Here is a 10795-nt window from a genome sequence, read left to right on the forward strand (position 1 = left end):
AACACAACTGGGGAGAAAAGCTGCACAGTAAAGTGTGAAATTTGAAGTCTCCCTAACGGCGGCATCCTCCTATTCCAGTGGCTCTTGACCCTCCCAGGACCCCAGCATCACCTGCGACGGGGGCGTGGGCCCTACTCCTCCACTTCCAATTCAAGGGCTGTAGAAAAAGGCCAGGTGTTGGCCCTTCTAATATGCAGCGAGTCTTCTAGATGTTTCTTGATGCTTATACAAGCATCAACATACATGTTTTTAAATCGAAACAAGAGCATTCACGCTGTCTTGTAAATGTCAGGAGTCACTTAATCATACTTCTTATCACACTTTTCCTCGTGGCAAATTATAGCTTGCTCTTTTCTCTCGAAAGTCCTGGAGGGGGCTCCACTGTGTGCCAGCATTTATTTAACCAGTCTCCTACAGAGGGCAATTCGGCTTATTTCCAACCACACTGCCACGAACACCCTTGACATCCACACCTGTGTTTGCAAACTTCTATCCAGGTGTGCGAGCCCTTACACACAACTCTGAAACCCCAATGCTCTAGAAGCATTTTGGACAACTAAACAAGGGAACGGTGAGTGAAGGACATATAGGAACCTTCTGCACTATGTTTGCAACTTGTTCATAAATCCAAACCTAAACTAAATCCAAATCTAAACTAAAAAATTGATAGATCTTACTCAATTGGCTTTCAAAGCACTTCCAATAATTTACCCTCTCACTACTAGTATGAGAACTGTTTTCTCACACAGTAAAACCAAAATAAAACTTTTTAATGTTTGGCAATCCCATCAGTAATGATATTTTAAAATAAATCTCTTGGGGGACACAGCTGGCTCAGTCCATATAGCATCTAACTCTTGATCCTGGGATGGTGAGTTTGAGCCCCATGTGGGGCATAGAGCCTACTTTAAAAAAAAAAAAAAAATTCTTTAGTTATGAACATAAATGAGCACCTTTTCATTTACTGGCCATTTGTTCATTTGGTGAAATGCCTTTTTATATTCTCTGCCTATTTTTAATGTTGGGTGTTCATCTTGTTGATTTGTAAGAGCTCTTTGTATGTTAAAGATAAATAAATCTTTGGTCTTTCATGGCAATGGTCTTTCATGGCAATAGCTTTTATTCTCAATTTTTCGTTTGATCTTTGAAATTTTTTGCCCATGGTTTTTGGTTATCAGTGGTGTTTTTAAGACACTCTAATCTTGCCAATCTTTATTTTACTGTTTCTGGATTTTGTTTGTACTCAGGAAGACATTTCCACTCTAACTTTAGAAATACAAATTTGCCCATCTCTCCTCTCAACACACCTATGGTCTCATATATTTAAATCTTTCATCCACTTAGAATTCCCTTTTAATGTTAAGAATAAAAAATACCAAAAAAATCATGAAGTTTTGGTTTTATGTGTGTGCATGTGTGTAATGGCTAGCCAGTTCTGTCAGCACTCCTTATGGAAAAATCTATTTTTACCTTTGAAAGCCTATCTTTGTCTATACTTAATTCCCTAGCAATATACTTCTAGAGGAGGGGTCCTTTTATGACCTTTTATTTTATTCCAGCAGATATAAGTCAATGGATCGGTATACTACAAATCTGAAAAGAGTAAAAACTCAATTCTCACTTCAGAGAAGTATTCAGATGATCATTCAAAATGCTCCTTTCTTGAGCCAGCCAATGAAAATGTAGTGGACAGTTATGATAAGACAGGCGCCATGCTGACACCGAGCAGCTCAGGGAAGTGTTAAGAGAACAAACTCTGGGACCTACTGGCCAGTGTCGGACCCTAGTTCCACCTCTTAGGGACCACAAGACCTATCTGAGCATCACTGTCCTCCTCCTAAGGATACCTGAGAATTAAATGAGTTAAGATATAAAAAGTGCTTAGAACTACAACTGGCAAGTAGTAATTGCTCAATAAATTTCAACTTATTCTTCTTCTTATTATTATTAGAGATGGAAAGATGAATAAGAAATCATTTCTAGATCTAGTGTTTTCCCCATTTTATGAAGAAAAGGTGATGAATGTCACTCTTCTACCAGCCTTTCTACTTTATGGGAACCAGGCTTGTGCTTAGTCCTATGGATGCCACTCTCTGTGCAGCAGCGGTAACTCCCACCCTCTGGGGCTGTCTCCCTGCCATGGCAATGGGACATCCCAGATAGGACCACAGTATGACAAAAAGGGGTTCCAGGAAGCCAAACACGATTCTGGTCTCCAAAGCCCCTCACTATGGCCCAGCCCTTGGCTGGCCAGGAAGGTATGCAGCCGCCCGGAGGGAACAGTTAGGGGAGCTCGAGACTCCCAATGGACACAGGGCTGGCCAGCTAAGGCGAGCAGGAGGAAGAGAGACCAGCACCGAACCTCTGGGTGGCAAGGTGCTGCAGCACTGACTTCCAGGACTGTAGAAACTCCTGCAACTGAAAACAAAAGGCCAGACACAGGTAGGAAATGAAGACTAGGGCAGTAACTCAGAGCCAGAGCTTACAGGTTCAGATACATGAAGGCTCTCCTGCCCCCACCTTAGTTCTGTGGACCTAGGCAAGAAGGCAGGAGACATACTGCATCGGGTGTACTAATAATCATTATAACTGAGGCTCCAGAATGTGTTTTGTCTCATATTTGATTGTCAGTATCTGACATACCGAAAAATGATTAACTCTAATCAGCTAAACTCTGTGAAAGCCCAGGTTTCCCTGGAGAAAAAGGAAGTGGATGTTTCTGCATTAAAAGTGTCTTGGTAAACTGGAAATGTGAAGAAACTGCTCAGTCCTTCCTACTGGCTTAATTCAAAAAAATCCAACCTGGGGAGCCTGGGTGGCTCAGTGGGTTAAGCCTCTGCCTTCGGCTCAGGTCGAGATCTCAGGGTCCTGGGATCGAGTCCCATATCAGGCTCTCTGCTCAGCAGGGAGCATGCTTCCTCCTCTCTCTCTCTCTCTCTGCTTGCCTCTCTGCCTGCTTGTGATCTCTCTCTCTGGGTCAAAAAAAATAAAATAATTCAATCTACTGGTTAAAATTATTATTTGCATGTTAGACAAAAATTTTTTTGGAAAAGAAACGAAACCTCTAATTACTTTAAAAAAAAGAAAAGAAAAGAAAAAGCACCTGAAAATGAGCAACCTGTCAAATATACTGGCCCCTTGAACCTTCTGGTTAAATACTTTTATTTTTTCTCATTTCCTTATTTCTATGTAGGTTTTGTTTGTTTGTTTGTTTTAAGAGAGCCAGAAGAGAGCACTCAAACTGGGGCAGGATAGGCAGAGGGAAAGAGAAAATCTTTTTTTTTTTTTTTAAAGATTTCATTTATTTATTTGAGAGACAGCATAAGTAGGAGGTAGGGAAGAGGGAGAAGCAGACTCCCCACTAAGCAGGGAGCACTGACACCTGGGATCATGACCCGAGCAGAAGGCAGCGGCTTCATGGACCGAGCCACCAAGGCGCCCTGGAGAGACAGAATTTTAACCAGATTCTACACTCAGTGCAGAACCTGATGTGGGGCTCAATCTCGTGACCCTGAGACCATGACCTGAGCTGAAATCAAGAGCACAACCAATGGAGCCAACCGGGGGCCCCAATAATTTATTTTTAAGTAATTTCTACACACAGCGTGGGGCTCGAACTTACAACCCTAAGATCAAGAGTCACATGCTCTACGGCCTGGTAGGTCTTTAGTCACACAAGCAAATACTGTACATGAGAGCAATCGAATCAGAGCAGCGTGTTATAACAACGTGACCCCTGCAGAAACAATACAGCTGCTCTAGCCGAAGAGTCGCACCTTCCTTCCTTCTCTGAGGAAACGGCCTCACCTGGACCTTGGAGAGTCTGAGCAGGAAGTCCACAAGCCCCTCAGCAGCGAGCAAACAGGCCTGAGAACGCCCTGTTCCGCACAGGTGAAGGATTCGGTCACCAACATTTTTCTGAGGGTTTAAAAATACTCTGCCATGCCCCAAGAATGTCCCCACGCCAGGGGTCAGCATACCAGGCCCACAGGCCCTCAGAGGCCTGTTCTGTAAACACAGCCACAGCTGTTTTCTGGCTACGCAGAAGAGCTGATCCAAAGCTACTCGTGGGGTTATTATTCGGACTCTGCGGGTCAAAATACTAATTATCTGGTCCCTTAGAGAAGTTTATCAACTCCTGCTCTAAACCATGAGGGTTGAATGACCAGGTCCACAGCATTCTCCTTCAATTGCTCTAAAAGCTTACAAGGAAGTGCAGAAAATCTCTCACTACCCTAATCCCCAATTATAAATATCATGTTTCCCCAACTCTGGAGTCTGATAGTTTATAAATGAAAAAACTTCAACAACATGGTGATCGCTGTTAATAACACTGTACTGTGTATCTCAAAGTTGCGAAAAAGAGTACATCTTACAAGTTCTCACAGTAAGGAAAAAATGTTGTAACTGTGGTGACAGAGGTTAACTAGATTTATTGTTCTCAACATTTTGCAACACACGCCAATCCTGAATCGTTACGTTGTAACCTAAGACTAGCATATGTCCGTTTTTTGAAGAAAAAACTTTTAAAGTTCATGTGCATGACAGGGTCCCTGAGTGGCTCAGTCAGTTTGGCCTCTGCCTTCGGATCAGGTCATGATCCCGGGGTCCCAGGATTGAGTCCCAGACTGGGATTCGTGCTCAGCAGGGAGTCTGCTTGTCCTTCTCCCTCTGCCCCTCCCCCACCCCTCCACCCCTACTCAGGCCTGCTCTCTCCCTAACCCACTCTCCCCTTCCCCGACCTTTCAAATAAATAGTTTTTAAAAATTCATGTGCACGTTTAGTATTATGCAGTGGAAATACCAAAGTGCGAGATGGACAAGTGAAAATGAATGAGAGGAACCAAATTCTTTTTTTGTTTTTAAAGATTTTATTTATCTGACAGAGAAAGCGCGCACAAGTAGGCAGAGCGTCAGGCAGAGGGAGAGAGACAAACAGGCTCTCCACTGAGCAGGGAGCCTAACATGGGGCTCGATCCCAGGACCCCGGAATCATGACCTGAGCCGAAGGCAGCCACTTAACCGACCGAGCCACCCAGGCGCCCCAAGAGTAACCAAATTTTATCCTGTTTTTTCCAACACTTGAAATTTTCTGAAGAAAGGCCACCTCCCATGTGGATGCCAAGACTACATCTTGGCAGGAACTCCCGAATTTTTCTCCAGTTCAAGAGTTGCCCAACTGCAGCCCAAAGGCGGAATCCTGCCAGCCACCTGTTTCTGTACACTGCCCATAAGCCTAGTTCTCAGTTTGTTTTGTTTTTAAAGATTTTATTTATTTATTTGACAGAGAGAGATACAGCAAGAGAGGGAACAGAAGCTGGGAGAGTGGGAGAGGGAGAAGCAGGCTTCCCGCTGAGAGCAGGGAGCCCGATAAGGGGCTCCATCCCAACACCCTGGGATCATGACCTGAGTCAAAGGCAGACATTTAACAACTGAGCCACCCGGGCACCCCAAGTTTTCAGTTTTTAAGGGTTGAAAAAAAAAATCGAAAGAATAGTTCATATGTGAGCAGCACATGAAGTTAAAATTTGGACGTCCATAAATTAAGTTTTATTAGGACAGGACGACTCTTCATTTACACCTTGTCTGCGGCTGTCAGACTGTAAGAACTGAGTCCGCCAGCAGGGCACAGCCTCCCGGAGGGCAAAGATGCTCCATAAGGTGAGGGAAGAAAATCCTAGAGTTAACATTAATTTGTATCCAAAAGTGTGAGAGCAACTACATTTCCGTAATTTAACTATCAGATAAAAATAACTTGCAAGTACATACATATACTAATTATATTAATTATTTTATGCTACATTACATTTTGCTAATTCTATTATACTACCATAAAATAAATACTAACAGTGGTCATGAGAGTAGAAACTGACTCTGCATTTTAAGTCTCTCTGTTGAAGGTCAACAAGTCACCACCCTCTGAGGGGCCTGAGGAACTCCTCTGACTCGGTTCGGCACTGAGCACAGTGCGGTGGGCGGAAAAATTCTAACTACACTAAACCTTACAGAGACTACGAAGCTTTACCATTCTTATAAAAGGCATGAACTGAATTTCCTCTGATAAATGTAAGCATGGGCAAACACAAACCCCCCGCTGGAAAGGCACAGGTTTCTCACGCAGTTCCACGTTAGCCACGTCACAAAGTAAAACCTATGGTGATACAATCAAATCTGACAAGAAACAGGCCAAAAACACTTAAAATTCAAGGAGTATATGAAAGAGGGGTCTACCCCCACTGTCACTAATCCAGCCCTGAGGGTATCCTGGGCCTTGAGATAGGAGACCGTAACAACAGGACATGCACCTAATTGATAAATTTGCAACATACAGGCCAGGGCTAACCATTTGTTTAATTGAGATGATTGATATGTAACACTGAATTAATTTTAAGTTTTTGCTTTTTATTTCTTATTATTTATTTTTAAGATTATTTATTTATTTGACAGAGAGACATCACAAGTAGGCAGAGAGGCAGGCAGAGAGAGAGAGAGGAGGAAGCAGGCTCCCTGCTGAGCAGAGAGCCCGATGCGGGACTTGATCCCAGGACCCTGAGATCATGACCTGAGCCAAAGGCAGCGGCTTAACCCACTGAGCCATCTGACAGAGAGATGGTGAGAGAGGAAACACAAGCAGGAGTGTGAGGAGAAGCAGGCTCCCTGCTGAGCAGAAAGCCTGATAAGGGGCTGATCCCAGGACCCCAGGATCAGGATCGTGACTTGAGCCTAAGGCAGATGCTTAATGACTGAGCCACCCAGGCACCCCAAGTTTTTCTTTTTTCAAGTAATGATAAAGATCAAAAAACTTTGGAAACCACAGCAAACTACCGTCTGTATCAACATGATCAGATTATATAGTACTCTTACATATCTTTTCCTCCTGTCAGGCATTAATTAATCTTTAAAATATTAGCTAGGAGAAGTTCTATTAAAGTTCTTATAAAAATAAGAGCAAAATATTATCACAATCAGAGAAGGCATGATCTTTTTTTTTTTTTTTTTTTTTCTGGAAGTGTAGGAAATTACTGTGTGAAACAAAGTAGACTCCCTGGGAACCTGGTAAGCATTTCTGAAACTTCAAGCCAAGTTTTCTCATGTAATGTCATCAGTAACTGGAAAAGTCTAGAAAAGAAAATGACCACAATCTAAGAATGTGTTTTGCTAGAGGAAGCGGGAAGCAGGCAAATGAAAATACCACTCACACTTTTCAAAGGTGAGACAAAACATATCAAGACCATTCTTCCTACTTTTGTGGGCACGCACACACACGCACGCACACGCACATACACACACAAAACCAAACCGAAACAAAAAACTAAGTTTTAGCTTTTTTTTTTTAAACAACAACCAAAAAAGAAGTGTTTCTTTTTTCATTATCCCAGTGAGGGATGTTACTTCTCACCTTAGGTCGTTAAAAAGGTAATGAAACAATACAACCACATTAAAGCCAGGGAATGGGGCCTCCCATCCCTAATCTGGGCCTCCTGCCCTCCCTTTCCTGGGGCTGGCCTTCTCTGGAGGCCAGGCCACCTTCAAGCTCCCCTTCACTAAGGTACCAGCCAGGGGCTGTGCTTCCCCAGGCTCTGCCCTTTCTACCCTTTGCGCTTCAGACGCAGAAAGCCTGTCTGCACACTCACAGGATTTTCAATAAGGTCAGCAGTTTCCTCCCTGCTGGGGGGAAGGTGGCCACACAAACCCCTAGGCCAGGCACCGTCAACCATCCCCCCTTCTGTTTCCGCCCCACCCCTCAAAAAATAACATAAATACAAAATATTTTCATCCCCCATCAATAACTGGGCCCATGGCCAGCAATTAGAAAGGAGACGGCATCCTTTGCTCCAGCAGCAATGTCATCCATATCTATTACCATTACCACCACCACCACCACCACCCCCGCCCCCACACTTCCAACTACTCCTTCCTCTCATTCTCGGTCCTTCATTTTTGAACAAAACTGATGGGGGAGAAAATGTGATAACCTCTCCACAGGAGAACAAAATACATTTGGAAGAGCTGATAGTTTTCTTTAAACATCTTCAGAATTCAATGTATTTTTGACCACCGATACCTTAAAAATTGAGTTCTGGTCCAGGGACAGAAATCTTACTAAATTCCTGCTTTCTATTCACAAATAAAATTATTCTTCCCGTGCATGAGCTTACCTTAATCTTCTATAACACAAGCAGGAGAGGCCAGAATGCCCTAGGAGACCCACAAAAACCAGTCAGCCTAGAGACTCCACTGCTCCCCGGTCTCACGCTCCAAAAATTTCAGAAATACTAAAACTGCCTAAATTTGAGTCAATCTGATGGCTGTAAGCCAAACAGAGTCACTCGAAAGCTGTTAAATATTTCATCAGACTGTGGGACATCTTAATAATCCTGTCCCTAGGAATGTCCCTAGGAATGTCCCTCAACATTTACGGAATTTCGAGCTTGGGGCCTTGGAGACCCCAAACCAGACAAAGAAAATCTCAGACCCACAAAAGCCACACAAGTTTGGTTAGGCAAATTTGGAAAACGGAGATTTGAAAATGACCAGCAACATCACCGCATTCCAAATACAACGGTACTTAAATTCCGCTAAAAAGAACATCCATCAAAGTAGGTATTTTCTTACTTTACCTAAAAAAGAAAAAATCATTTTAAACATCAAACACGGTGTGAACCAGAAACGGTATATAAAGTCAGACTTTTTACAGCAGAGCAGAAGTTCTATGGATGCCCCCACACAGTCATGGGTGGGAAACACACGAAGGACGGAACCTGGAGCATCCCCGCGACCGGCTCCGGATGCTGCGGCGGCTCGTGACCCAGGGACCCGGCGCCCAGCTCGCGGTCACCTGCCGGGACGCGACCGCTGCCAACGTGGGCGCCCGAGCGCCAGGACGCGGAGGTGAGGGCGCGCGGCGGCCACGCGCTCTCCCCCGGCGCCCGTCACGCCCGCGGGACCAGCACTAGTGCGACTTCGGGCTGCACGCTTCCGACTTCGGATGCCGACGCGCGTGACACAGCGGAGAACAAAAAAGAAAGGCCCCGCACGCCCCAGGCCGGCCTCCGCCGGGGCAGAGAGCCCTCGCACAGCCCCTCGCGGCGGCCGGGGGCCTGGGGGCGGCGGCGGCAGCCCCGGCGCGAAAGCTCCGGCCCGGCGCGGGTTCCGGTGACCCGGCTGCGGCCAGGGCGCGGGCTCCGGGCCGGGAAGGACGGGGAGAGGGAAGGCGGCCAGGGCGGCCCGGGAGCCGCGCACTCACCTCCTGCCGCGGCTCCGGCGGCCCCTCAGCGCTGCCCGCCCGGCTCCAGGAACGCCCGCTGCTCTCCCGCCGCCGCCGGACTCGCGCCCTCGCCCGCTCCGCGCCGTGCGCCCCGCGCCGCCGCGTCTCCGGCCTCCGCAGCGGCGAGTCCCCGCCCCCGGACCGCGCCGGCGGCGTGGGGAGGAGGCGGTGCCGCGAGCGCGGGGCGGCGAGGCCGGGGGCGCGCCCGGACGCCGGCCCCACGGTGCGCGCGCCCCAGCCCGGACGCCGGTGTCGCGCCCCCTCCGCGACCGGCGTCCCCACCCCCGCCCCACGCGGCTCCGAAGCCTAAGGACGTGCAAGGATGGGAAGCGGCGGCGCGGAGCGAAGGGACCTGGAGGACCGACCTCTCACCTCACCCCCAACCCGGCCGAGGGAATTTTCTGGAATGTAGGGCCGACTCTATCCAGCGCCACCCACCTCGCCACACTCGCGTCTCCTTCAGTGGTCCCGGCCCAAACCACCCAGAGGAAAAGGGGCCAAGGAATAGCAGGAGTTTAGGAGGTCTAGCCCCACAGATTTGTCTTTTATCTTCCACCAATCTGTCCCAGTTCCTGGTCTCCCCAAGACTGTTATCCCTCAAGCTTTAATTTTTCGGCCTGTGGCCCTCCGGACTCCTTGTGGGTAAGATGAAGATTCTCGGACGCGGCGCGAGTGTGATCTAGTACTCTCTGAGGACGAAGCCCAGGAGTCTGAATTTTAAACAGCGCTCAGAGCGCACGTTTGCTCCTGAAGCCCCGCTAGGCCACGCCTCCCTGAGAGGATGCCAGGAAACAAATGATCTGCTGGATACCCATTCTAGAAAATTCTAAAACACTGGTTCTTAACCCTGACAGAACTGGCCAGATGTTAAAAAATTATATATATATATATATGCTTTTAGAGTATTTGGATGCCAGGGTCCCACCTCCAGAGTACTGAGTACAAACATGGGTAGTTTTGTTTGCTATAAAGCTTGCCAGATAATTATATGGTCAGCACTAAGAATAAATTCCAGGTTTATAGCTTTTCGAGCCCACCTAGCTCTGACTTCTGGAGAAGGAACCTCTTCCTGTCACCATTCCCAGATCTCTCTCTCTCTCTCTCTCTCACACACACACACACAGAGAACACACAAAACAACTGCAGCAACAAACAACACAAGTAAATACACAAACTCTTAAGGGAATGCTCGCAGCCAAAATGGTTTTCAACCAGAACAAAGACTCACCTTGAAAAGACCAACAAGATTCCTTACTACCACTTGAGCATAGTCTCAAATTCAGAAAAAGGATCCTTTATGAACCAAAAACCTCCTAACTGAATTTAAGTAATAGAGTAATAGTCTATAGCCCAAAATGATATTTTTGTGATCTGATGTTAGACAATTGTCCTGCTGGACCGAGACTGCAAAAGCCAGGGGGTGCATTGGACATCCGCCTTGTCTTTTCGGATGAGTTGTATCACTCCTTTCTAATCTTCTACTAACTGTAAGTGACTACAATCAGGATTTTTGGATAGGTACAGTAAA

At 46.5% G+C, this 10795-nt stretch overlaps 1 protein-coding gene across 2 annotated transcripts in view; it reads right to left on the minus strand.

Annotated features, from left to right (window-relative positions):
• The window catches only part of GOLM1 (golgi membrane protein 1), a 58322-nt gene extending 48400 nt beyond the window's left edge, over positions 1-9922 (minus strand). Inside the window, exon 1 of one of the 2 annotated variants that reach the window (XM_004774110.3) lies at positions 9706-9922. The gene's annotated coding sequence lies outside the window, so the exon portion shown is untranslated. Of the gene's footprint in view, positions 1-9246; positions 9404-9705 lie in introns of those variants that run through there. The other variant, XM_045086086.1, reaches the window with a different exon arrangement.
• Between the last annotated feature and the right edge of the window lie 873 nt (positions 9923-10795).

The sequence above is a fragment of the Mustela putorius genome, unplaced genomic scaffold (genome assembly GCF_011764305.1).
Source record: "Mustela putorius furo isolate JIRA1106 unplaced genomic scaffold, ASM1176430v1.1 tig00000876_pilon_pilon_pilon, whole genome shotgun sequence".
NCBI lineage: Eukaryota > Metazoa > Chordata > Mammalia > Carnivora > Mustelidae > Mustela > Mustela putorius.